The 26,660-nt window shown below is 42.8% G+C and overlaps 1 long non-coding RNA gene and 1 pseudogene across 1 annotated transcript; both read right to left on the bottom strand.

Annotated features, from left to right (window-relative positions):
• Positions 1-1,137: 1,137 nt before the first annotated feature.
• On the bottom strand, positions 1,138-9,126 carry LOC136463026 (uncharacterized). Its single transcript, XR_010760876.1, has 5 exons — positions 8,906-9,126; positions 2,138-2,201; positions 1,812-1,871; positions 1,665-1,712; positions 1,138-1,400 (listed from the first exon to the last, which is right to left on the bottom strand). It is a non-coding gene; the product is annotated as an uncharacterized lncRNA (long non-coding RNA).
• Positions 3,224-7,565, bottom strand: LOC136462241 (uncharacterized; annotated as a pseudogene).
• Positions 9,127-26,660: the final 17,534 nt, after the last annotated feature.

Genomic DNA, 26,660 nt, shown 5'->3' with positions numbered 1-26,660 from the left:
GGACTGATTAGATATACGCCGTGTGCTTACCCTAATTACATTTGTAGTTAATTTTAGTATATCTACTGTCATTAGTTCCGAAGTTTTCATCGAATTATCATCAGCTATGACTCTATTCTGATCTATACTTATCCAAAGGACTCCCTGATAATATTGGAGTTCCTATTTCAGCACATGAGCATATATATTTTATCATATAATTTTACTTCTATTGTGTATGTTTATCTGAATGTTCGATTTTGCAGAGCTAGATTTTGCTTCAGATCTATCCAATCATTGCTGATCATATATTTGTTCTTTTATCCCCTGTTCTTAGACATTTTCTGGATGTGGGAAGGGATAAGGCTATGCCGTTTTGCACAAAAGCTCTTATCTTTTCTGTGAATGCTATAATAATTCAAATCCATCTTCTATATAGTACTCTCTATAATATACTCATTTCTCATATGCAGATTATTGCAGAGATAGAAAAAAAATCATGGCGATCGGGAAAGGGCCAAGCGATGATTTCGAAGTCAGTGACATCCATCATCGATCTAATATCAACAATGTCAGATTTACTAGATGGACATGCTAACTGGTTCAGCTAACATCATTCTTTGTTTTTTCGAACCCACCATCATTCATTCGGTCTTCTGCAATTATCAGCTTCTAGGACATTGTTGCGACCTACTACCCAGCCAGTTTTTTTCCTGACAGACGGAACCGTCACGGAAAGTGCCAATACCGTCAGGAAAAGTGTTCCGTGACGGTTACATCGGATGCGCCGTCAGGGAAACTAACGGGAAAAGTCCACCTTCCTTGACGGAAAACCGTCACTGATTGATCCCTGACGGTTCTCCTTTTCTGCCACGGAAACCTTCCACGTCAGTGAGAAACCGTCAGTAAAAATACAAACCTTTCCCGTCGGCTAAAATCAGTCAGGAGAAATGCAAACCCTTCCCGTCGGCTGCCAACTGTCAGGATAAATTCAGGGACCTTCCCATCACTTATCAACCGTCAGAGAAAGCTGAGTCTATATTTCCATAAACCCACATTTAACCATTCAAATCCGTGATTCACAACTCATTTAATCATGTATCCACACATGCACTAAATGTTACACTTGGTAGTCTCGGTACATATAACATCATTTAATCATGCATCCACACAGGCAAATGTTACACTCATTAGTCTTTACATATAATCATATCTTAAAACTGTACATACATCAGAATCAGATAGTACAATGTTCAACAAATCAATCTTAAGCTACATTCTAGTTGTCTTGGCAAAATAAAGTCAGAAGAATAAAGTTACAGTGCAACAAATGTAAAAATAGAAGTTTAACTACTGCTTCAAACACAGGCCCTTTGATGGCAATGCAGCAGCTAGTGCATAACCATTCATCTCCAGTCCCTCTACATTCAAAGCAAGACAAAAGGAACTATTACACTAAGAACATCTGGATACACATCTGGTAGAACATGCCTTTACATCAAGATAACTGATTCATACTAAGAACATGCCTTTTCTAAACACACTACATCCTCTAATCAGATCATCACTTGCACCATATTCAACCTTATTTAACATACCCTTTTTCATTTAACTTTACTGGAGAATATCATATTTATGCTGATTTCTAAATAAATAAAAAACGAAAGAGAAGAAAAAGAGGTTACCTGGTTCCAAAACGTACTGATTAGCATTAATGAGTCATTCAATGAGCACTGTTACAGTAAGAAATGAGAGAAAACAACTATATTAAGACACGGCATGTAGCAATGACAACTATATCAAGTGACACAAAAAGATTCAGACTGCAGTACCTTCGTCAAAGATGGAGCAGAATGTATTACCATGTCTGAATGTAAACCGGACGCATGAATCTGTGTAACAAAACAGTACCTTCGTCAATGTTGGAAGTTGAAGCTATTCTATGTTCAAAATCTGAATCAATATAGCTTTTGAACCCAAAGTTGTATAGTGATCTGGAAAAAGCTATTTTTGAGAAAAGGGTTGGTTGTGCAGAGAGTAAATTTTCAAACACTAAATTCTTTCCTTGCTGCAGGGTCCATTTTTCAGAAATGGGTTGGTTGTGCACAGCAAGATATGTGAACATGAATGTAATTTCCTATTTTTTCCTGGTCGCTACCTTCTTTGCATTTCAACGTAATGGTTAATGGCTCGATGTGCATCATAGGTCCTTAGTTTTCAGCCTGCAGAAAACAAAACTGCTCATATGTTAAACCAATATAAATGGCTGCATTGCTATCTAATGTTCACAGGATAGATTTTCAAACAACACTGAATTGTTTCCTTGCTGCAGGGTCCATTTTTCAGAAAAAGTTCTACTGTATCTGTTCCTGCTTCTGCTTTTCTCTCTACTGTATCATAGATAAACAAAGCCAAGAAAGAAACATCTGCAATAGTTTGGACAATCTAAAACACTGATGGATATGCTCGTTTTCAGAATAAGAAACATGCTCTTCTATGTTAGACAAAATAATCAGCATCCATTTTCTGTGATAATGTTACAGCAACGAAGCAAGTTGAACTTCTTGTACTAAATAACCATCTCGCTAATTCTGAGTTGCTGGAAAATGATATATTGGTAAATCTGTCCTGTGCTATACTGCTATGATATTTTTATAGGTCTGTGCATGACATGAAGTTTGAAGGGCAGGCCTGGTGCAAGCGGTAGAGTCTTACCGCCTGTGACCGGAAGGTCCCGGGTTTGAGTCGCGGTCTCCTCGCATTGCACAGGCGAGGATAAGGCTTGCCACTGAGACCCTTCCCCTTTCAGACATTAAGAAAAGGATTCCCTTGTATTCATAATAGTAAAAGACTTCCAACTACAGCAAGCAGTTTCCCAATTAAAAGTATTTTCTTCTTCAAAAACAAACAAAACTGTGCAAAAATCACATATTAACAATAATATTCAGTTGTCCTATGGTAGCCTGATCTTACCATGCTATTTTCTTCTTCAAAAACAAACAAAACTGTGCAAAAATCACATATTAACAATAACTATGCAAGAGCACTGTTAGCTTCCCAGGAGGAAGGGATTGGAAAGGGGAAGGGAAAGTTGGAAGAACAACCAGATGACGAAAGGAGAAGCTTAGTATTCAGTTGTTCTCATATGTTTTTCATACCCCTCAGTCCTCTCTCTGTTCCTATGTATACCGGCCCTTGGCCATCGGCGTGAGTCTCACAGACGCAGCTGTGCGTATCCTATGACTCACGCCCACTCATCTCCACCGAACCGCACGTTGGTGCGTCGGACGCGACTCCCTTTCCTTGGTTCAGGTTCAGCCTGGTTCACCGAGCCCGTGACGCGTTCAGGTGCTCCGTCGCCCTCCTGGTTGGTGGTTGACTTAGGTTCGACTTCCTTGGTGACGCTGACATCCCCTCCCCGACGAAGATCTGCTTGTCCCCAAGCAGGAGCGCGAGGAAACCTTTGCCGGAGAGCTTCAGTGTCTTCCCAGGTAGCAAGAGATGGCGGCAGATTGGACCATTGCACAAGCACCTGGGGAACGACGTTGTGGTCGGTTGTGTGGATGCGCCTCTGGAGAATCTTCAGTGGTATCTGCAACCCGTCGAGATTGTGGGGAAGATCAGCCACTGAATGAGATGTGGGGATCGCTGTCTTGAGCTGGGACATATGGAAAACGGGATGAATGGCTGAATTCTCCGGAAGCTTGAGCTTGTAGGCGACTGCGCCCACGCGACCGATGACCTGAAACGGGCCAAAGAATTTGAAAGCTAGCTTTTGGTTAGCGCGCGCAGCCAAAGAGGTTTGCACATAAGGCTACAACTTGAGGTACACCCAGTCGCCCACTGCAAATTGGCGTTCGGAATGAGATTTGTCAGCTTGTGTCTTCATGCGCTGCTGAGCCCGGGCTAGGTGCTGCTGAATGAGAGTGTTCATCATTGATTTTTCCTTCATCCAATCAGCTAGGGGAACTAAGGAAACAGAACTGTCTTCAGAGATCCCAAAGTGGTGCGGGTGATGACCATAGAGGACAAAGAATAGTGAATAGTTCAATGAAGAATGCCATGTGGTGTTGTACCAATACTCAGCCAGGAAGATCCAATCAAGCCACTTAGCTGGACAGGAACTGACAAAGCAACGCAAAAAAGTTTCCATGCATTGATTCACACGCTCCGTTTGGCCGTCGGTTTGAGGATGGTAAGCTGAAGACATCCGAAGAGTGACGCCAACCAAACGGAAAAGCTCTTGCCAAAGCTGACTGGTGAAAACCTTGTCACGGTCCGAGATGATTGACAATGGCAGACCATGGAGACGATACACATCGGTGATAAATGTTTTGGGCACTGTAAAAGCAGTGAATGGATGAGCCATTGGGATGAAGTGTGCATACTTGGAAAAATGATCGACAATCACCAGGATACAATTCTTGCCCCCAGACGGTGGAAGGCCCTCCACAAAGTCCATCGAGATGCTTTGCTGACAAGTAGGACATGCAGCCACAAACTGTTGAACGGATGATTTCAGACCGGTCCAGGCAAAAAGAAGCTTGATGCGTCGGTAGGTGGCAGGACAACCAAAATGACCGCCCACTAGGGAAGAATGGAAAGTTGTGATAATCTTGTGCTGTAGAGGCACATCAGGTCCCACCCAAATACGGCCCTTGTACCGAAGCAGCCCTTGGTGCATAGAGAAATTAGGCTCAGAGTTTGCAGAGATAGCTAGCTTGGCCATCAGTTCCTGAGCCCAAGCATCCGATGCATAGCTCTAGATGATGGCATCGAGCCAGGAAGGCACTGGGGCGGAAATGGTAGACAACTCCTCTAGATGGCCAATGCGAGATAGGGCATCCACAACCCAATTGTCAGTACCCGGCTTATATACTATTTTGTATTGCAAACCCAACAATTTTGTGAACACCTTCTGTTGCCATGCAGTGTGTGTGAAGTCGCTGATCACTCAAATGTATGAGGCTCTTGTGATCGGTGAAAATGACAAACTCACCGAGCTGCAAATAGGAATGCCACTGATCAACAGCAATAATGATAGCCATGTATTCTTTTTCGTATGCTGACAACCCCTGATTCTTGGGCCTGAGAGCTTGACTCAGAAAAGCAAGTGGATGGCCCTCCTGAAGGAGCACAGCACAACTCCATAGTGAGAAGCATCAGTCTCAATACAGAATTGTCTTTGGAAATCAGGAAGGGCCAGCACTGGAGCAGAACTCAAGCATTTCTTTAGAGTCTAGAATGCTGAATCATGTTCAGTAGACCACATGAACAGTGAGTGCTTCTTCAACAATGTTGTCAGCGGCTTTGAGATGACTGCATAATGTCGAACGAAGCGGCGGTAGAAACCGGCAAAACCGAGAAAGCTCTGAAGTTCCTTGATTGTAGTCGGCGTTGGCCAGGAAACTACTGCCTCAATCTTAGTTGGGTCTGTAGCCACACCTTTAGCACTGATGACATGGCCCAAATAAGAGATCTCAGTTTGCGCAAACTTGCACTTGGAGAGCTTGATGTGCCACTGATCTTGGGCTAGCAAAGACAAAACCAGACGGAGATGATCGAGATGCTCCTCAAAAGACTTACTGTAAATAAGGATGTCATCAAAGAAAACAATAGCACACCGGTGGAGGCAAGGCTTGAGAGTACTGTTCATGGCTCCTTGGAAAGTGCCAGATGCACCAGAAAGTCCAAAGGTGATGACCTTGAATTCATAGTGGCCCACATGGGTGGAGAATGCCGTTTTGTGCTCTTCACCTTCCTTTAATCGGATCTGGTGATAGCCCGACAATAGGTCTAGGGTGGAAAAATACCGAGCACCTGCTAGCTCATCCATGAGTTGGTCAAAGACTGGAATAGGAAATGTAGTCTTGATAGTAAGGGCATTGAGGTATCGATAGTCGACACAAAATCTCCAGGAACCATCCTTTTTACGAACCAGCAAGACAGGCGAGTTGAATGGCGAAGTACTCAGTTGGATTATACCCTGTTGCAGCATAGAATCAATTTGAGATTCAATTTCATCCTTGAGGGCTGGTGGGTTACGGTATGGTCGTACTGTGACCGGCTGAGCCCCTTCAATCAATGGTATCTCATGATCACAATCCCTCTTAGGTGGTAGTTGGTCAGGTGGACAAATGACAGAAGGAAACTCAGTCAGTAAGGCACCGATGGCTAGAGGGAACTGACCCTCGGTGGCAGGAGGTTGTGGAGTGATACTGCATATGTGCACCAACAACTCATCATTCCCAAAATCCTCTAATAATGGATTGCCTTGTAACCGGACCGTAGTATCTTTACAAGGAATGACCAACCAGCGATGCAACCAGTCCACCTTCATTAGACTGAAGAGTTGTAGCCAATCCATGCCAAGGATCATGGTATAGTGTGTGATGGGCAAGACCTTGAGATCATGAGTAAACTGGTGCTGCTGAATAGTCCATACTGCTGCTGGCAATTGTGCAGAACACTGCATGAACTCACCATTGGCTACTTTGATAGTTAGTGAAGGACACTAAACTGGGATAACTGATAGTTGAGATAGTAGGTGCTGGCTGATAAATGATGTGGAGCTACCTGAATCTAGGAGGATCAAGACTGGCCGCTGCTAAAACATGCCTTGGAATTGCAAGGTCTTTACCCCCGGGTTGCGCTATAGTGTTAGAAGATAAGCAGTAACAGGTTTCTTCTGGCTCTAGTCCCTCAGTGCCATCTTGTGTTGGATCTTCTACTGGTTCTTTAGAGAAAAGAGCATAGAGCTCATCCAAAACATGGAGTCCCACTTGTTGTGCACACTTGTGGTCACGATTCCACTTCTCTCTGCAGTGATCACACAAACCATGGGCACGCCGGTAAGCCTTGAGATCGACAAGCTTCTTGTCTAGTGGTTTGTGATTCAGCAAAGGTTTGTCCACTGTACCAACTTGCAAATTGTCTTGTCATGGAGGAGGGGAATAGCCAACCTTTTGATGCCATGGCTTGAACTCACGTTTCCGTGATGACTCTGCAGCCTCTTCTAGCAACAACGCCAAAGTATACACAGTATCCAGGGAATCAGGGCGATGAACAAGAATGACAGTACGAATGTCTGGATGTAAGCCATCTAGGAAACGAGTGATGTAATGCAGAGCATTTGTGGAGGAATCATAGGCTGTGAGCTGGTCAACAAGTTCAGAAAAACGATCAACATAATCTTGCACAGAAGAATTTTGGCGAATGCGGTTCATCTTGCGAAGAAGGTATTCATGTTGATTGCGATCAAAACAGGTATGCAAGGCTTGACAAAATTCAAACCAGGTCATGGTTTTCAGTTTGTCAGTAACTGATTGGATCCAGCGTTTAGCAGGGCCAAGGAATTGCAAGCGTGAGCACTAAATCCAGACTAAGGGATCAACAGAGTACATGTCAAAGTAATCTTCAGCGCAAGTAATCCATAGTTTAAGGTCAATGCCATCAAAGGTTGGGAAGGACATTTTGGGAAGCTTGCCGGTGGGGTTACGGTGGGTTTTAGGTGGGCGATTGCGGGATAATACTAAGTCATATGCAGTGCCATGAAATTTAGGGGGATTTGCAGAGGAGTTGTCCATACCCGTGACCGAGGAATGAGTATAGGTTGTGACAACCCCAAACTCATTCTCCCGGTGGTGAGGATCGACGCCATGCCTATTGGGCCGAGCAGCCTTGTAGCCAGCAGATGCAGATGTGGCGTGCTGCTCTGACTTGACTGGTGGTTCGGTGAAGATAGCCGGCTCGAGGTGAGTGGCGGCGGACTCAATCACAGATCGGTTCTAGTACTTGTCAAGCTTGCCGATGCGAAGATGGAGGTCATCGACGATTCCTTCGTGTTCGTGGCGCCAAGAGGTGAGATCTGAAGCGGTCTTCTCAATGGAGCTAAGGCATGCGTCCTGGTGAAGTTTGGAGTCGATGATCCACTGCTCGACCGCCGCGTCGGCCTCCCGGAAGCGCTTGTCCAGGACTTCATCCGCTTCGGTGAATGGCCGCTCGAGGAGATCCGTCTGCTCGTTGATTTTCTTCTGGGTAATGACTTGTGCGAAGGCGAGTTTCAAGAACTCTGCCAACAGGAGCTGGATATCCAGATTCATGGCACCTCGACGTTTGGTGGAACAAGTATAGTGGAAACGGATTGGAGGTCTTGGTGGTGGTGGCGGTGGTGAGGAATCTAGGTCGCGTGTTCTCGACTCGATTCGCAGATCCAGGGATTTATAGGAAATCAATCGCGCAACCACAGCTAGCGGCGGCGCAACAAAATCTACCAACCACGGCAATATGTGAATCAGAGAAGAGAAAGGGAATGTGAAGGAGAATCGGAAGGCTCTGAATACCAATTGTTAGCTTCCTAGGAGGAAGGGATTGGAAAGGGGAAGGGAAAGTTGGAAGAACAGCCAGATGATGAAAGGAGAAGCTTAGTATTTAGTTGTTCTCATATGTTTTTCATACCCCTCAGTCCTCTCTCTGTTCCTATGTATACCGGCCCTTGGCCATCGGCGTGAGTCTCACAGACGTAGCTGTGCGTATCCTATGACTCATGCCCACTCATCTCCACCAAATCGCACGTTGGTGCATTGGATGCGACTCCCTTTCCTTGGTTCAGGTTCAGCCTGGTTCACCGAGCCTGTGATGCGTTCAGGTGCTCCGTCACCCTCCTGGTTGGTGGTTGACTCAGGTTCGACTTCCTTGGTGACGCTGACAAGCACTTGCTAAATACAAAATGCATCTGAACATAAGAGGATACCAGTGTGTATGCTTGCATGTACACTTGCAGTTACAGGCAAGATTTATTCAAACCAAATTCAGTGTACTAGCATTCTATAGAAGGGTAAATAAATTACCTAAATCAATTCAATCTAGACTACTACATCATTAAGCAGAAGAACTTTTCCCTCACGTATATGGCCCAATACTTAACTGTTGAATGGGGAACATTGAAGACCAATCTCGTGGGGGTCGTGGACTCGTGGTGCCTCCATGTCATGGATCCACTAGATCCAGTCTTCTTCCTCTATGGGCGTCAAGTACCTCCGGCGTGGCCGCAACACCATGGACCTGTGCGGGGAGGAACAGGTGCTCACCTCGGTGGATCTCGGAGAAGCGAAGGTAGTGTCGACCGTGCCCGCGTTGGGCCACCCTTCGTTGGAATCTCACCGGCTCATGGCTTATGGATCTGCCACATCCGAAATCCTCCCCCATGACCGGCACTATGTGGGATGCAGAGGGGGAAGCCATGAGAGGGGATAGAGAGAGGGGAACAAGGGGGCTTGCCTCATTGGATCCCAAGGACACGCAGCGGCAGCGTCCTCGCCTGTGCTGCGCCGTGCTCCACTGCCGTCTACCGAGAGAGAGAGAGTAGAGAGAGGGGGGAGAAATTGGGGAGACCCAGAGGAGAAATTTTTTATATTTATCCCCCAATTCGTACGCTCCTCAATATTTAAGAGAGTTTTACGTACCATTAAAAAAATGGGCCTTTTCTATAAGCCACTAAAAAGTTTGGGGTGTAGCTAGGTGTCAAGACACTTTATTTCTTTGACTCTCAAACCATTCTGTCCACTTTCACTGGTAACGATGTGTAACGATGAGGACAAAAGACCGAAGTGCCCTCATGCTAGAGATGTTGTATGAATTCGTTGTTTGCCTATGTGCCACTCCTTGACCGAGCGTTTGGGCGCCAAGATGGCTCATGTGGGCAAGTTTTTTGGTGCCAAAGTCATTGGGTTGGCGCCAAAGTGACCCCCTGGCTTAGTGCTATAAATAGGCCCTCAACCCTCTCTTCCCACTCAACCTTCTCCATTTGTGTGTCTCCTTCTACTTTGTTGTCACTACCATGTCTCAAGCTTCAAGCAGCTATGGGAGAAGGCCAAGGCGGGTCATGTGCCCCAACTTATGGCATGCTAGCTAATTGATTCATATCGATGACTAGGAAGAACAACAACCATGCCTTCCACAAGTGCCCGTACTTTGCAGTTCATTTTTTTCCTTGCTCATTCATTCATAAGCTCTTCTTTGTTCGTTGTTTGGTGCTAATCTTTTGATGTTGTTGTTTATAGGCTAGAGGGTGTCAGTTTTATTAGTGGGAGGATGAAATGGAGGACACTGTTGTGTAGCCACCTATAGCACCTGCTTCATTACAGGCCATTCCTCTATAGGTAGTGGCAGCACCTGCTCCTATCTCTACAGTAGCTCCTTTGGCCATCATCTAGGAAGATTCCCAGCCGACTAGAGTTGTAGGCAATGCAGTGTGGAAGATAGGGTTGTTCAACAGCTTATGTCACAGAACCAACCAATTTATAAGAGCACAAGTACAAAAACAATCGCCGAAATGATCAAATTCTCGCACTTGAGCCCATATAAACCCGGTAGTCAACTGAAATCTCGAAGGATTTCAGACCAACTTGCATACAACCAAGATCACAGTAATTCAACATAACATATCGTATGTTACAACATTTCACAGACAGTTGCAAATAGGTTACAACACCTCAGAGTCATTGTTATTACAAAACAAGTCTTGTAAAGTACGCGGAAGCAAATAGTTTAACTTACACACCCGAGTTCAAATACAAATACTGGTTCGCTGATCACAACCCGCAAAAGCATTCAGATAAGAGAAACAGAGATCATGCCCATGATCTAGTCTTCATCACCCGCTGGGTGGAGATAATACTTACAGAATCCCTGATATAGAAGATCATCTACAACAAGAGGGAATAAACCCTGAGTACGGGAATGTACTCAGCTAGGCTTACCCGTCAGAAACCAAAACAAATGACACCAAGGATTATGCACAGCTTAATTTAGTGGATCTGGCTGACACTTTCTTTTTGCGGAAAAGCATAAGTAATAATGATCAACTCTTAACCTGAACTAGCAGTGACTTTTAGCCATTAACCTATCATCTATATTAGCACCTGTACTAAGCAATCATTTGATTAAGGTGCAAACATTAATAACCATATCAGGTATAAATCATGGCAACATTATCATCATCATCCATTTAACCATATCGTTAAATTAATTGAATCTACGTTGCCGCTGCTCAGTCAAGTTCTCACTATCCAGGAGAGACGACGATTCGAATCGATTTCTATCTAGTTGGAGGGGTATTCCTAAACACAAACCCTGCTTCCCCCATTAGGGTCACAAACGAGTCACTTTTGGTACGATTCAGGAGTCGCGAGTCCGAACATATCAACATTCTCAGAGAACCACTCTACCAAGGTTGTTCGGGACTCTAACCCACCTTGGACTTATGTCAATGGCTCTCCGCACATCCTTACTACCTCCAGAATGCACGCCACTGCTCGCGTCCCCAGCCTGAGTCGAGCTACTAGGCTTCGCGGTCGGAACGACTTTTCCGGCCAGCTAAGTGTTAGGCTGCGTTCAACATGACATAAGGACGTAGAGTGTATCGATCCTTAAACGACTTAGATGGAGTCACTATGTCCAAACCTATACAAGACTCTGCCCGGTCTTAATTCATTATTAACATGGTTCTTTTCCACGATAGCAAATATAGCCAACCGTGATCCACCTCATCCTAAAGCGCGCAGGTGACAGGAAATCACCTAACTTCTACCACACTAAGCATGGCTAAGCATTTAACCCGTTCCTGAACTTAAATAGGATTCCAGTGCGATATCTGGACAAGGATGGATATATAATGCAACAATTGGTTCTAACCAATTCCTATACTTAATGCATCATCAACGAATAAAAGATACTCAAGGTATTTGTAAAAACATGGGAGGCTTAATATGCTCCGGGGCTTGCCTTTCAGGAAAGAGGAAGAATGGTGGTCAGGGCACTCGGGCAACTCCTCCTCGGCGGCTGCTTCGTCGGCTTCCTGCACCTCGGGCTCCTCCTCCTGGTTGGCTCCCTCGAATTCTAGCAGTGTCACTCCCTCTGGCACACCTATTGCATGTATGCGCACGATAAATATCATGGATGCACATGAACGAAGTTAGGGATGCTTGGGGAATGCACATGCTCACTGCAGTCCGCATATTCTACTTAAGCTCTATTCAAATCACTTTAACTTATCAAGTTTATACAACCTAATGTATAATTGCTCATCTTCAGTTAAGGACCTAGCACCTGCACCTAAGCATGTTCTCAAGTTAGGCTAGCCCCTAAACAATCAACAAGAACATTGTAACAAAGCATACACACAAGCATTTGTATTTCAGCAAAATAGAAACTATATAGGGTACAATAAACTAGCCATAACTGGAGATTTATAAATCCAAATGACAGGAAACAAGACAATTTGGAAAACTTATGAAATTGTCTACAATTCATTTTCAGACCTCAAAGCATGATTCCAATCTTTACCAGGTCGAATTCTTTAATCAACATAAATCTGTCTTCACAAGACAGAGAGTAGGCAAAACTGGAACCTAACTTTGAACAGTTGTAGTTCCTAAACTACTGAGCCAAATGCCATCAAATTTTGACAGGAGCTAGATACATAATTTATCTACAACTTTTGCATTCACCCCATTGACAGAAAACCAAATTATCACGGGGAACTTTATAAAGTCCCCAGAACTATCCAGAAGGACATAAGGCAACACAACAATTATTAACTTATGGTGTAAACATATAATTGGACAAAACTAACTTTACTCACTCATTACACATATCACAAGAACACCAAAAGTAAGGTGTTCATCACCAAATCATTTCTTTTAATACCTTTCTTAATTTATCTAATTAATTAGGGGAAATGGTAAACATATATGAAAACTTCACCATTAAATCTACAAAAATTACAGTCGGTACTACATGCTCTAAGTAGACCACTATAAAAATTTCACACCATTTGAGCAAGTATAATAGCCTACACAAAAATGATAAGACAAAATGGCTTAAAATGACATAATTAGGAAATCTTAGTGAAAAGTGTCAAGCAACAGATTTCATATTTTTCCTAGAATCCTTAAGGTACTAGGATACTCCCCACAAAATTTCATGGTCATAGGATTCCTAGATAATTTACAAAAATTCACACAAGTATCAATCAGTGATAAAAGGAAAATCTATAACTCAAAAACCATACATGCAATGACTCTCAAATTTTTACCAGAGCTTCTACTAAGCAATAATAGCTCACCCACAAAATTTCATAATTTTTGGAGCACAAAAACTCAAGATATAACTTAAACAATTTTGCATGCATTTAAAAACACATTTCAAGTTCCTATTTTATTCATCCAAAATTTCCACTTCAAGTGCTCATGTCATATTTTTCCTAAATACTAGGCTTCACTGTGATTCTACTAAAATTTGAATCACACCATTTGTATCTACCAATTTGGAGATACAAAATTCGCAAAACAGCATTCAAATCAGCAAATTTGAACTATCCTACAGCTAAACTATCACTGACGCGTGGGACCCGTGTGTCAGCCGGGCCCGCTGGTCAGTGAGACGGAAACTGGGGAGACGGCATGCGACGGCGCGGTAGTGGCCTAGCTCATCGACGGCGAGGATTCCGGCGACATCGAGGGCACCTACACGATCTATGTGATGAGCCGCGTCGAATGGTGCTACCGGCAAGACCTAAAGCTAACCAGAGGTAGCTCGTCACCGGCGAAGGTGGCACGGCGGAGCTCTGGTGCGAGGTACAGACGACGGTGAGCCCCCAATGCCCCTTCTAAGCTCGGTACAAGCTTCATGGGGTCACCACGGAGCTAACCAAGCAAAGAAAGGAGGACAAGAGGGTCCCGATGGTGGTTGGCCACGGTGAGCTCCGCTCTGATGAGGTGCGGCCATGGAGACGGCGTCGGGAAAACAGCCAATGGCCCTCACCTATGGCTCGGATGGCTCAGCTAGAAGGTCGATGAGGTAGAGGAGGACATGGTGGAGCTATGGGCTAGCTGGAGGTCATGTTTTTGTAGCGGTGAGTGAGCTAGGCGACGGCGGAGCTCGCTCAGCAATGGTGGAGTGGCGGTGCGCTGCTGCTGTGAGCAGGGAAGGCGATTGAAAACGAGAAATGGAATGGCGAGCTGGTCGGGTAGACGGGCGTGGGCTCAAGCAGTGGCCAGCAGCGCCAGGACGGCCGTGGTGGCCAGCGACGGGTGTCCTCCATGCGGCCGTGAGTTCTGAACCCTGTCGACACTGTAGCAGCGTTTCAGTGAACCCGATCGAGCGTGACAGTGAAAATTTACAGCGTTTGATCTCCTAAACCGGGAAGAATCAGTGCAAACAATATACATGAAAGTTGTAGAGCTATGATAGGGCTACAACAATGCTTCAGAAATCACTAGCTAATTCTCAAAGGATCATGAGTTACATCAAGCCAAAGTCAGCTCAATCAAACTGGAATTGCAATTCAGACTTAGAAATTTTTCTAAGTGTTGAATCAGGCCTCAACACTGACTTGTGGGCCCTTTTTGAGCATGTTGTGCACATTTTCATGACTTGGCTTCTAAATAAAGTTTGTTCCTTATAAAATTTTCTACAACTTTGCTTTAGATTGCTCAGACATGTAAACACTCGAAGTTGTACTTTTTAAACAGTCAAACAAAAGAGTTCAGGGGTCAAAACAAGTCAAACCACTATTTGAAATCACAATTAGGCAACATGATCAACATGAACAATGTTCCAAATGACATTCTAAGTATAACTAAGTTACTTAAGAGAATTATTAGCCACACCACACATTGGTCACACAAGAATCAAGCATTGTATGTACTGAAACAAGGAAAAACCAATGAAATGTTACATTTGTTTCATAGTCATGTTTCACACATTTCATGATCTTGTTGCATAGTACTAACTAGCTATGTTTCACTAAAGTGAGTTGCACATGTTGCACTTGAGTGTTGCACACTATTCATCTCATAAAACCAACACACATGAAATATAACAATATGTTGCAATGTTTCGAAAACATGTTTCATGCAATATAAGCTCACGAATGGATGCATGATGCTCATGTTCATGAAATGCAAGTGCAAATGTGGAAGCCAAACACCTGGGGTGTTACAGCCCTCCCCCCTTATAAAAATCTCGTCCCGAGATTTGACAAGCGTACCATTATTGATAGAATTCTTATAATCGTCCCTCAAATAATCTTCTCTTTCCCACGTTGCATCGCGTTCACTACCCTGATTACTCCACATGACTTTGTAAAACTTGACCACCTGACTCTGAGTCACTCGCTCCCAAGTGTCAATCACTCGGACCGGCTTTTCTTCAAAGGTTAAATTAGATTTTAACTCGATATCCCCCAATGGAACTCTCTCTTTAGGGACGCGACGACATTTCTTCAATTGGGATACATGAAAGACATTGAAGATAGCACTCATCTCAGGAGGTAATTGGATCTTGTATGCTACCTTACCACTTTGTCCAATGATTTCAAATGGACCAACATATCTCGGCGCAAGCTTTCGCTTCACACCAAAGCGTTGGACACTCTTCATAGGTGAGACTTTCAGATAAACGAAGTCTCCAACTTCAAACTCAATAGGTTTTCTACGTCGATCAGCATAACTTTTCTGCCTAGCTTGAGCTGCGGCCATGTGGGTTTGGATAGTACGGACTTGTTCTTCAGCTTCTTGAACAAAATCAATTCCATAATACCCCCTTTCACCGGCTTCTACCCAATTCAACGGGGTTCTACACTTTCGGTCATACAGAGCTTCAAACGGCGCCATCTTGATACTCTCTTGATAACTATTATTGTACGAGAATTTAGCTAGGGGCAACCATTTTTCCCATGAACCCTTAGCCGAGATGACACATGCTCTCAACATATCTTCTAAGATTTGATTCACTCGTTCAGTTTGTCCATTGGTTTGAGGATAATAGGCGGAACTTCTTACTAACTTAGTTCCTAATAATCCGTGTAAGTGCTCCCAAAAGCGAGCAGTGAACTGTGGTCCTCTATCCGAGACAATAGTACGAGGTATCCCATGAAGTTGGACTATCTGATTGAAATACAACTCCGCATAGTCAGTTGGACGAAAATCTATGTGGACAGGAATGAAGTGTGCAGACTTGGTCAGACGGTCTACAATCATCCAAATGGAGTTAAAATTCCTCTGAGTAGTAGGGAGTCCAACTATAAAATCCATACTTATCTCCTCCCATTTCCAACCTGGAATAGAGAGTGGCTGAAGTAATCCAGCTTTCATGTGCACAGCTTTGACTCAACAACAAGTGTCACACCTAGCCACATAAGTGGCTATCTCTTTCTTCATTTTGGTCCACCAAAAGCGAGGCTTCAAATCATGATACATTTTGCTACTACCAGGATGAATAGATAATTTAGAGGAATGGGCTTCGGATATGATTTGATTTCTAAGCTCTCTTTCCTTTGGAACCACCAACCTATCCTTGAACCACAACACGTCATTCTCATCTACGCGAAAATGTTTGGTTTCTTGCTCTTTCATCTTGCGCTTGATGTGGAACACACCTGCATCTATCTTCTGTAGCTCGATAATTCGACTCTGTAGAGTACAACTAACAGTGATGTTGTAAAGGACTATAGGATGAAGGAGTTTTGACAAATGGACATCAATCTCAATCAATGAGTGGCAATGAGATTTCTTGCTTAAGGCATCCGCTACGACGTTTGCCTTGCCAGGGTGATAGTGCACTTGGAGGCTATAATCCTTGATTAACTCGAGCCATCTTCTCTGACGCATATTCAACTCTGGTTGAGTGAAGATGTACTTGAGACTTTTATGATCAGTGTAGATGTTGCACACATTGCCGAGCAAATAATGTCTCCAAGCCTTCAAAGCATGAACAACTGCAGCGAGTTCCAAGTCATGCGTTGGATAATTCACTTCATGCTTCCGAAGTTGGCGAGAGGTATAAGCAATGACTCTACCCTCTTGCATAAGAACACCTCCTAAACCTATACCTGATGCATTGCAGAACACATCAAAAGGTTTCTCGATATCCGGTTGTGCTAAAACCGGAGCCGAAGTTAGAAGAGTTCGTAGGGTGTGGAAAGCCGCATCACACTTGGAAGTCTAGACAAACTTCATGTCCTTTTGCAGCAACCGAGTCATAGGCTTGGCTATTTTAAAGAAATCTAGGATGAAGCGACGATAATAGCCAGCCAACCCCAGAAAACTCCAAACCTCATGCACCGAGATTGGAGCCTTCTAGTTCAACACTTCTTGCACCTTGGTGGGATCAACCATAATTCCACCATCGGACAACACGTGTCCAAGAAAAGGTACCTCACGAAGCCAAAATTCACACTTGCTGAACTTTGCATAAAGCTGGTGTTCCCGCAATCTAGTGAGAACCACTCACAAATGTTCAACATGATCTTCTTCATTCTTCGAATACACCAGGATATCATCTATAAATACCACCACAAATTTGTCCAACTCGGGCATAAACACCGAATTCATCAGATACATAAAATGTGTGGGGGCGTTGGTCAATCCAAAAGACATAACAAGGTACTCATACAGACCATATCTTGTAGAGAATGCAGTTTTTGGAACATCCTCAGGCCAAATTTGGATTTGATGATAACCAGATCTCAAATCAATCTTGGAAAAGACTTTTGCTTTAGACAACTGATCAAATAAGATATCTATGCGTGGCAGAGGGTACTTATTCTTGATTGTAACTGCATTCAAGGGCCTATAATATACACACATGCGTAGGGATTGATCCTTCTTCTTCACAAAGATAGATGGGCACCCTGTGGAAGAACCTTCTAAATTATAGGGCCCACATGCACTTGTCACTGTCCAACTACCTTTGACATCCATCCACATGTTCCTAGTAACTTAAGAAGTCTGTCGGGTGTCCTAGGGGAACCTCGAATCATCCATGATTTCCGAGCAGGATCACATTATAGAGTCATTGCAGTATTATAGCATTTATTCAAATATATACATCAGAGTAAAAACAGCGGAAGTCATACAATAACTTAGTTTACAAACCAGTGGTTTCAAACCTTACAAACTAAGTTCGATAATTAATACAAAATATAGTAGTAGAGTGGCATTATAACATAATACAAAACACACAATAAAATTGCCCTGCCCAAGAGCCACACATTTACTTCTCATCGTCAGATCGAACAATAGTCATGCAGCACGATCCAAAATAGATCTACTCATGAGGCTCACCTGCAACAAGGGTCAACGAACCCTGAGTACAAAAGTACTCAACAAGACTTAATCGAGATAAGAACTTATAAACTCAGGAATGCAGGCTCAGGGTTTCAAGGTATGGCTTTAGCAATAATCAAGGTTCTTTTGCGTAAAAGCTCTTTAACAAAAATTCTTTATATCAACATTTAAAACTTCATATAGATCACATACAAAGATGACATGACCCACATTGAGATCATGAAACTTCATATCCACACTTTCTCAAACCAACCTCAAGTTCCAGTTATTAATACTACGATGAGGAGCAGAGAAGTGAGTCTCCATAACCGAGGAGCAACGACGATTCGAACCGATTATAAACCCAGCTGGAGATTCTAGACCACACGACATATGCAGGTCCCCGACCTACATATACCAACCTACCCTTGGATCCACTAAACAAGAACAGGTCCGCGCCACCCGAGAATATAGTACTCCACCAATCTAGCCCATTGCCACGTGGGTACATGCTATTCCCGCCATCTCTCCACTCCCAGTGCGCGAGTAGCCATTCTCGTAATAGAATAGCCAAGTTAAGGCTTACCGGAGTATGTGGTTAGTACTACAAAGTCTCACCGCACATAGTTCAACAACGGACGGACCTTAACCGACACAGGCGAAAAGAACCTGCTCACAAGACCTCCATGTCTTGTGGCTCACACACACTAAGTCTGCCCGGTCTAGATTTATTAATCCACATGCTTATATCACATGATAACATAAGTAACCAAAGATCCATTTAAAACCTGCAGGTGACAGGTAATCATCCGACTTTGATCTGTCTAAGCATGGCTAAGCATAACTAGACATATACGACGTAAAACTGGTAACAAGGTAGATACGGAAAAATAATGTTGGTAATGCACCAATTAGGTTTTGACTTAACTCCTAATCACTTAATGCAATATAGAAAAGCAAAAGCAAAATTAATTTGTAAAACACAAGATAGGGTTGTATGCATCCGGGGCTTGCCTTCGTTGACGGAAAAGTCTGGTTCTTGCGACGTTCCACAAGTATTCGATCCGACCTCAACAGACGGATTAACCTCCTCCGCAACTTGATTAACTACCACGTGTTCACCTTCGTTCACTACACGTAGTAACAATGCCATGTTTAACATGATGCGGAACATGAAACATGATGCTCGACGATGGATGCAAAAATTAACAATTCGAATACAACTTTCCTTCGCGGTACAGTTGCAAGTCAAACTAACTAAACCTTTCCAGAATACTAACATCAATTGCCAAAGATCATTACCAACTAATGACCCAAGGACATCACGCAATCAAAAATTCAAACAAAACCTAAATCACTAAAGGTTACTATTGCTTTTATGAATTAATTAATTAATTAAGAATTATGAAATAAATCAACTTGTTCCAATTGACCTCAAAATTTTTGTAAATGCTTATCACATGATAAGTAAGTGGCAAAACAAATTTCATAATTTTTGGACAATTAAATAAGCCTAGAAAAATCATGGAAATCCATTTATTAATAAATTGAGCAATTTTCATCACATTCAAAAATTGCTAAAAAATAACATTTCATATTTTTATTAAATAATATACATCACAGAGAGGTCACACAAAAATTTTCATAATTTTTGGAGCTTTAAATAACTCTACACAAAAATAACAAAATAGATACTATTCATTCATTCTTGAAAATAGAAAAATCCATTTTGAACTACACAGTCACTGACATCTAGGTCCCACTTGTCATCTTCAACCTCCCGCGTTTGACCACGCCGGTGATGCGCTGACCGGCGATAACTCGCCACCGATGAGACCAACGGCGAAGGCAAATGCACCAACATGCTCCCCACGACTATGCGCATCAACTGATGTCCTTAGTTGCATTGATTGCGGCACAAAATGAGCATGGCACCGGCCACGGTGGACATGGCGGCTCGGCGGCACTACGCCAGTGAAACAAAACCGAAAACGGTGAAACAAAAGGCATAGGAAGAACCAGGAGCTCACCCTGATCATGTTGAAGGCGATGAACAAGCCGGAGGAACAACAGAGAGGTGGGTCGACGTTCATGGTGGTCACGGCGAAGCAGAGATCGTTGACGGCGGTGAACCGGCGACTGCAGTGGGCAAAATGATAAATCAACGAGGTATTTAGCACCACGGCATTGAGACAAAGCCATAGGTACACCGATCAAGGGCAACGGCTCACCGGAGGGCTCTGTCCACGATGACATGCCCGCGGCGGTGAGGTTGCCGGCCGCAAGGAAGAAAGACGTGGACAGCGGGTTCTCAGCAATTCCAGGCAACCAAGGTTAGCTATCTGGGTTCACAAGGAAGATACGGAGCTGGGACGGCCTTTACCGAGATGGCAACGGCACTGGGGAGGCGATGCGAGCTCGCCGGAGCTATGGCGGCGGCGACTGAAAAAACAGAGCAAGGGAGCGGGGCAAACGGCGACGGCCAAGGCTAAACAGCGTGGCTCAAAAGCGCAAGGAAGCCACGCAGGAGACTTCTCCGTGCCAGCATGAAGCCGAGGACATCCACGCGCGCGCCTGGAACGCCGAAGAAGGTCGTCGACCATGTAGCTTAGGCAGTGAACACTATTCGCAGTAATTACAGAATTGCCATTCGTTTTCAAATTCAAATTACTCCCAAATTTGTATAACAACTCAAAAATCTCCAAAAATAAAAGTTGTTCAAACTCAAAAGTTCTACAACTTTTCTTTTATAACCACCCCCTAATTCAGTCTACATTTTGAAATGAACTTTTGAATTCAAATAGGGAATATCTAACGAATTACGCCTTTTCGAATTACTTCAAATTTTTCATAACAACTTTGAAAACTCTAAAAACAAACTTTGTATAACTTGACAAGCTCTACACTTTTGCTTTTGGGTTCAACCCAAAAATATGCTTAGATTTTGAAATAAGTTTTTAGGGTAAGATTTAAATGCTAAAAATCAGGGTTTTCTCGAAAATTCAAATCCAAACCAAATTTTGAACTTGATTCAAATAATTCAATTCAACACTCATAACATAAATGTAAACTTGTTTTAGTGAATGCATATCAAAGTTTGCAATATGACCAAATGCCTTGCAATGCATATGATGACATGTCCTGTTTTTAATATTTAAACACCCGGGGTGTTACAATCCTTCCCCCTAAAAGAAATCTCGCCCCGAGATTCAAAGCCATAGGGTAAGTAATGGAAAAGGAAATGTGTTAGTCCAAAAACATCCAAAACTTGTCCATAAAACAGCTGAGGTCCCTTTACAAAACATAATTTATAACAACCGAGCTCAACTAACATTACTCTATTCTATATTGACGCCAGAAACTCTGGAAATTTTTCTAGCAAGTAATCTTCTGATTCCCAAGTAGCTTCTTCTTCTGAATGTTGATTCCATTGTATCTTGTAAAACTTGATTGTCCTTCTTCGAGTAACATGATCTTTCTAATCCAAAACTCGGATAGGATATTTGGAATAAGTCAAATCTGGTTCAAGATCCACTCCTTCAACCTCAACATTCTGCTCGGGCACTTGGAGACACTTCTTCAATTGAGAAACATGGAACACATCATGCACAGCTACGAGATGTTCTGGTAATTTCAAGTGATATGCCACTTTTCCATACCTCTCCAAAATTTGAAATGGTCCAATATATCGAGGTGCCAACTTGCCTTTAACACCAAAACGGGTAACTCCCTTCATTGGTGATACTTTCAGATATACAAAATCTCCTTTATTAAACACCAATGGTCTACGTCGTCTATCCACATAACTCTTTTGTCGGGATTGAGCTATCTTCAAATTACTTTGTATTTGCTTAACCTTGTCTTCTGTTTCTTTCACAAGGTCAACCCCAAAGAACCTTCTTTCTCCAGGGTCAGACCAACTTAGCGATGTTCTGCATCTACGACCATAGAGTGCTTCAAATGGAGCCATTCTAATGCTTTCCTGATAACTATTGTTGTATGAGAACTCAGCCAAAGGTAAGCATTCGACCCACTTATTGGAATAGTTAAGGACACAACACCTTAACATATCTTCAAGCACTTGATTGACTCTTTCAGTTTGTCCATCAGTCTGTGGATGATAAGCTGTACTATACAGGAGCTTGGTACCTAATGAAGAATGCAACCGTTTCCAAAAACTGGAGACAAACTGTGTACCCCTATCGGACACAATAGTCTTGGGTACTCCATGGAGACTCACAATTCGCTCTAAATACATCTTGGCATACCGTATAGTGGGATATGTATTCTGAATTGGAAGAAAATGTGCTGATTTGGTTAGTCGATCTACAATAACCCATATTGAGTCAAATCCCTTTGATGTTTTGGGTAGACCAACAATAAAATCCATACTTATGTCCTCCCACTTCCAAGATGGAATAGGTAATGGTTGTAATTCACCAGCAGACCTCAAATGTATAGCTTTCACCTTTTGACAAGTATCACACTTTGCTATATATCTAGCGATCTCTATTTTCATTTTAGTCCACCAGAATCTTTGCTTCAAGTCATGGTAAATCTTGTTACTTCCCAGATGGATAGATAACCTAGTAGCATGTGCCTCTTCCAGAATTGACTGCCGCAACTTAGGAACCTTTGGTACCACCAGGCGATCCTTGAACCATAACACACCTTCATCATCTATGCTGAAGCATTCTGCATTTCCATTCCTAACCCTTTCTTTGATATGGGCTATACCCTTATTTTCTTTCTGAGCAACAATAACTTGATCTCGAATAGTGGCTTCAACAATTATGTTGGTAAAACTACCTTGTTTAATTACTTCTACATTCAACTTCTCCATTTCTTGACATAAAGTCAAACCCATTGTTCTCATTGTCAGACAATTGCAATAACTTTTGCGACTGAGGGCATCTGCAACCACATTTGCTTTACCGGGGTGATAATGTACTTCCAAGTCATAATCTTTAATCAGTTCTAACCACCTTCTTTGTCGCATGTTCAACTCTGACTGAGTAAGAATATACTTTAAGCTCTTGTGGTCTGTATAAATATGGCACATATTACCAAGTAGGTAATGCCGCCAAATCTTCAGAGCATGGACCACAGCTGCTAATTCCAGATCATGAATTGGATAGTGTTCTTCATGTTGCTTAAGTTGCATGGATGCATAGGCAATGACTCGGCCTTCTTGCATCAACACACATCCAATACCAATACCTGAAGCATCACAATAAACATCCAATGACTTCTCGATATCAGGTTGGGCTAATACTGGTGCAGTGGTCAATAGTCTCTTCAAAGTCTAGAAAGCCTCTTCACAATCAGTTTACCAGACAAACTTGACTTGGTTCTTCAACAACTCAGTTATGGACTTTGATACTTTAGAGAAATCTAGAATAAACCAACGGTAATACCCCGCCAATCCCAGAAAACTCCGAACTTGATGAACTGTGGTTGGCGGTTTCCAATCAAGCACATCCTTCACTTTGCTTGGATCAACTGCAACGCCTTTAGCTGACAAGACATGTCCAAGAAATTGTACTTCCTTAAGCCAGAAATCGCACTTGCTGAACTTGGCATATAGTTGATGTTCTCTCAAGCGGGTCAGAACAATTCTGAGATATTCTGCATGTTCTTTCTTATTCTTGGAATATACTAGAATGTCATCAATAAACACCACTACAAACTTGTCTAGCTTAGGCATGAATACTGAATTCATTAGATACATGAAATGAGCTGGAGCATTTGTCAAACCAAAAGACATTACCAAGTATTCATATAATCCATATCTTGTGGTAAATGCCGTTTTGGGAATATCTTCAGGCTTTATCTTGATTTGATGATATCCTGACCTCAAATCTATCTTGGAGAAAACTTTGGCTCTGGCCAATTGATCAAAAAGCAAATCTATCCGAGGTAAGGGATATTTATTCTTGATGGTCACTTCATTCAACGGACGATAGTCAACACATAACCTCAGGGTCTCATCTTTCTTTTTCACAAAAATTGCCGGACATCCCCAAGGTGATGAACTAGGTTGGATAAACCCCTTCTCAATCAATTCTTGCAACTGAGTCTTCAACTCGGCCAATTCCTTAGGTGGCATCCTATAAGCTCTCCAAGAAATCAGAGCTGTTCTAGGTTGCAACTCTATGTTAAACTGTACATCTCTATCAGGTGGTAGACCGGGTAAATCTTCAGGAAACACATCTGGAAATTCACACACTACCAGGATATCTCTAATCTCTTTGACAGTAGTTGCACAAACCTTGACCACTGATCTTCTTAAGGTTGGAAGTTGGATGAGAAGTTGAGAATTACTATCAGGCAAACTCACCCTTAATGTCCTATTCAAAGCATCTATAACAACCTTATGCGGATACATCCAATTCATTCCCAAGATTACATCTATATCCTGATCCTTAAGGATAATCATGGTAGTGGGAAAAATATGCCCACCCAGGTTTATGGGTACCTAGTATACCATTTCCTTAGTACACAGACGTCCCCCGGGCGACTGTATATAGAAATTTTCCTTTGTTGCCCCAATTGAAATTTCATGCTTTACCATAAATGTTCTATTGATGAATGAATGAGATGCACCCGAATCAAAAAGTATAACTACAGGGTGATTGGCAACAGGAAACATACCCATCATCACTGGCTCCCCTTCTAAAATTTCTCTAGCTTGAATATAGAACACCCGTCCTGTCTTCGTCTCATCTTTACCCTTTTGAGCATTCTGATTGGGGTTCTTGTTTGGTGCCTGACCCTGTTGTTGATTGGCAGGGGCCTTCTGATAATTTTGATTAGCCTGCCTAGGATATGGACATTCCCTGGAGAAATGACCAGTCCTTCCACAATTGTAACACAGATAATTATGACCCTGGGATGTTGGAGCATTGCCACCAGGAGCATTGGTCGACTATGAATTCAGGTAGGTTATAGCAAGACGGACATTTGACTGTTGCCCGGCTTGAGACTATGGCGGATGGTAAGGAGGATGATTATGATTTACTGGATGATAGATCACCCTCTGCCTCTTTTGATTTCCCCCAAAAGATCCAGATGGCATACTCTTTTTCTTTTTGAGCTCCTTATGCTGCCGATACTTTGACTCTGAAGCAATTGCAATATTTACTGCCTTATGATAAGTAACATTAGTACAAGTTGTCATCATTGTCTGCAGCTTGGTATTCAGACCTCTCATAAACCACCTCTTCTTCTTAGCATCAGTATTGACATGTTCAGATGCATATTGTGACAGGTGATTGAATCTTCCCACATACTATATCACTGTTTGATCTCCTTGCTTCAAAGCAAGGAATTCATCTAGCTTCATATCCATAACTCCTTTAGGAATATAATGGGCTCTGAAGGCAGTATGGAACTCAACCCAAGTTATTGGAATGCCAGCTAGTTGCATAGCCACTAAGTTTGCCCACCAAGCACTTGCTGCTCCTCGAAGTTGCTGGGTGGCAAATGTAGGTTTCTGATACTCCGTGCATGGAATAAGATCAAATTTCTGCTCCATGGTTCGAAGCTAGTCATTAGCCTCCAATGGTTCATCTACCTTGGTGAACACCAGTGGTCTTGTGTCGGTAAAATCAACATATGTAGCCTCCTGTCTGTTATGGTGGCGACCATGGTTTCCTTGCATCTGATTTTGATCACTCTAAGCTATCTCATGAAGCAAACGAGAATTTTTGGCCATCACATTGACAAGTGCGGTTATAGCATTAGCCAGATTTGTTGGAACTGGTGGCGGATCTGGAATACCGTCCTCATCTTGTGAAGTTCCTAGAATATACGAACCCCGCGTATGACGCATCTGCTCATAACAAACCAAACTTTATTACAAGTCTTTATTGAATTGCACCAAAGCTTACTCCAGACACATTACATAGAGTTTACTAATATAAACACAAAACCCATAAGTACCAAAACAAGACTACATAACTTAACTAGAACTAACTATTATACAACTCTACTCCTTTCCTTGATCACTTCAAACTTTAGGCTCGGTATCCATTATGGAAATATTATCGCCTTCATTATCACTTTCATCGATCATTACTAATTCTTTAGGATCTTCTTCTTCTTCCTCTTCTAATTCGTCATCATCGGCAAGGATGACACTAGGGTCCATGGCATCAGCTTGGGGTTCATGATTTGGATCTAGTAGATTGCTAAGCCTATGAACTTCCTCATGTAGATAAGTATTATGTTCTTCTAAATCTTCTACATAGAATTCTAGCTCATGAGTTCTAGCTCTAGCTACATTTTCCCTATGCCAAGCTTCATTCCTTCCTTCTACTGTACAAACTAACATACATTCGTAGTTCCTGTGCGCGGTGGTGAGACGTCTCAATTGATCCTGTAGTTCTCCTACCTAGATAGCATCCACAACCCTATCTCTAGTAGCTTGTGCTAACTCTATAGAAATCCTCTATATCTCTGCCTAGGGATCAGGCCTAGAGCTACTACTGCTAGCACCATCATTTCTAGGGGCAAGTTGGTGACGAGGAACTCCTTTGGGTCCAGTGGACTTATGGGGCGTCATCTTGG

This window comes from Miscanthus floridulus, chromosome 7 (genome assembly GCF_019320115.1).
Source record: "Miscanthus floridulus cultivar M001 chromosome 7, ASM1932011v1, whole genome shotgun sequence".
Taxonomy (NCBI): Eukaryota; Viridiplantae; Streptophyta; class Magnoliopsida; order Poales; family Poaceae; genus Miscanthus; species Miscanthus floridulus.
Note: the sequence above shows the minus strand (reverse complement) of the source record. Positions and strands in the feature narration are given on the sequence as shown.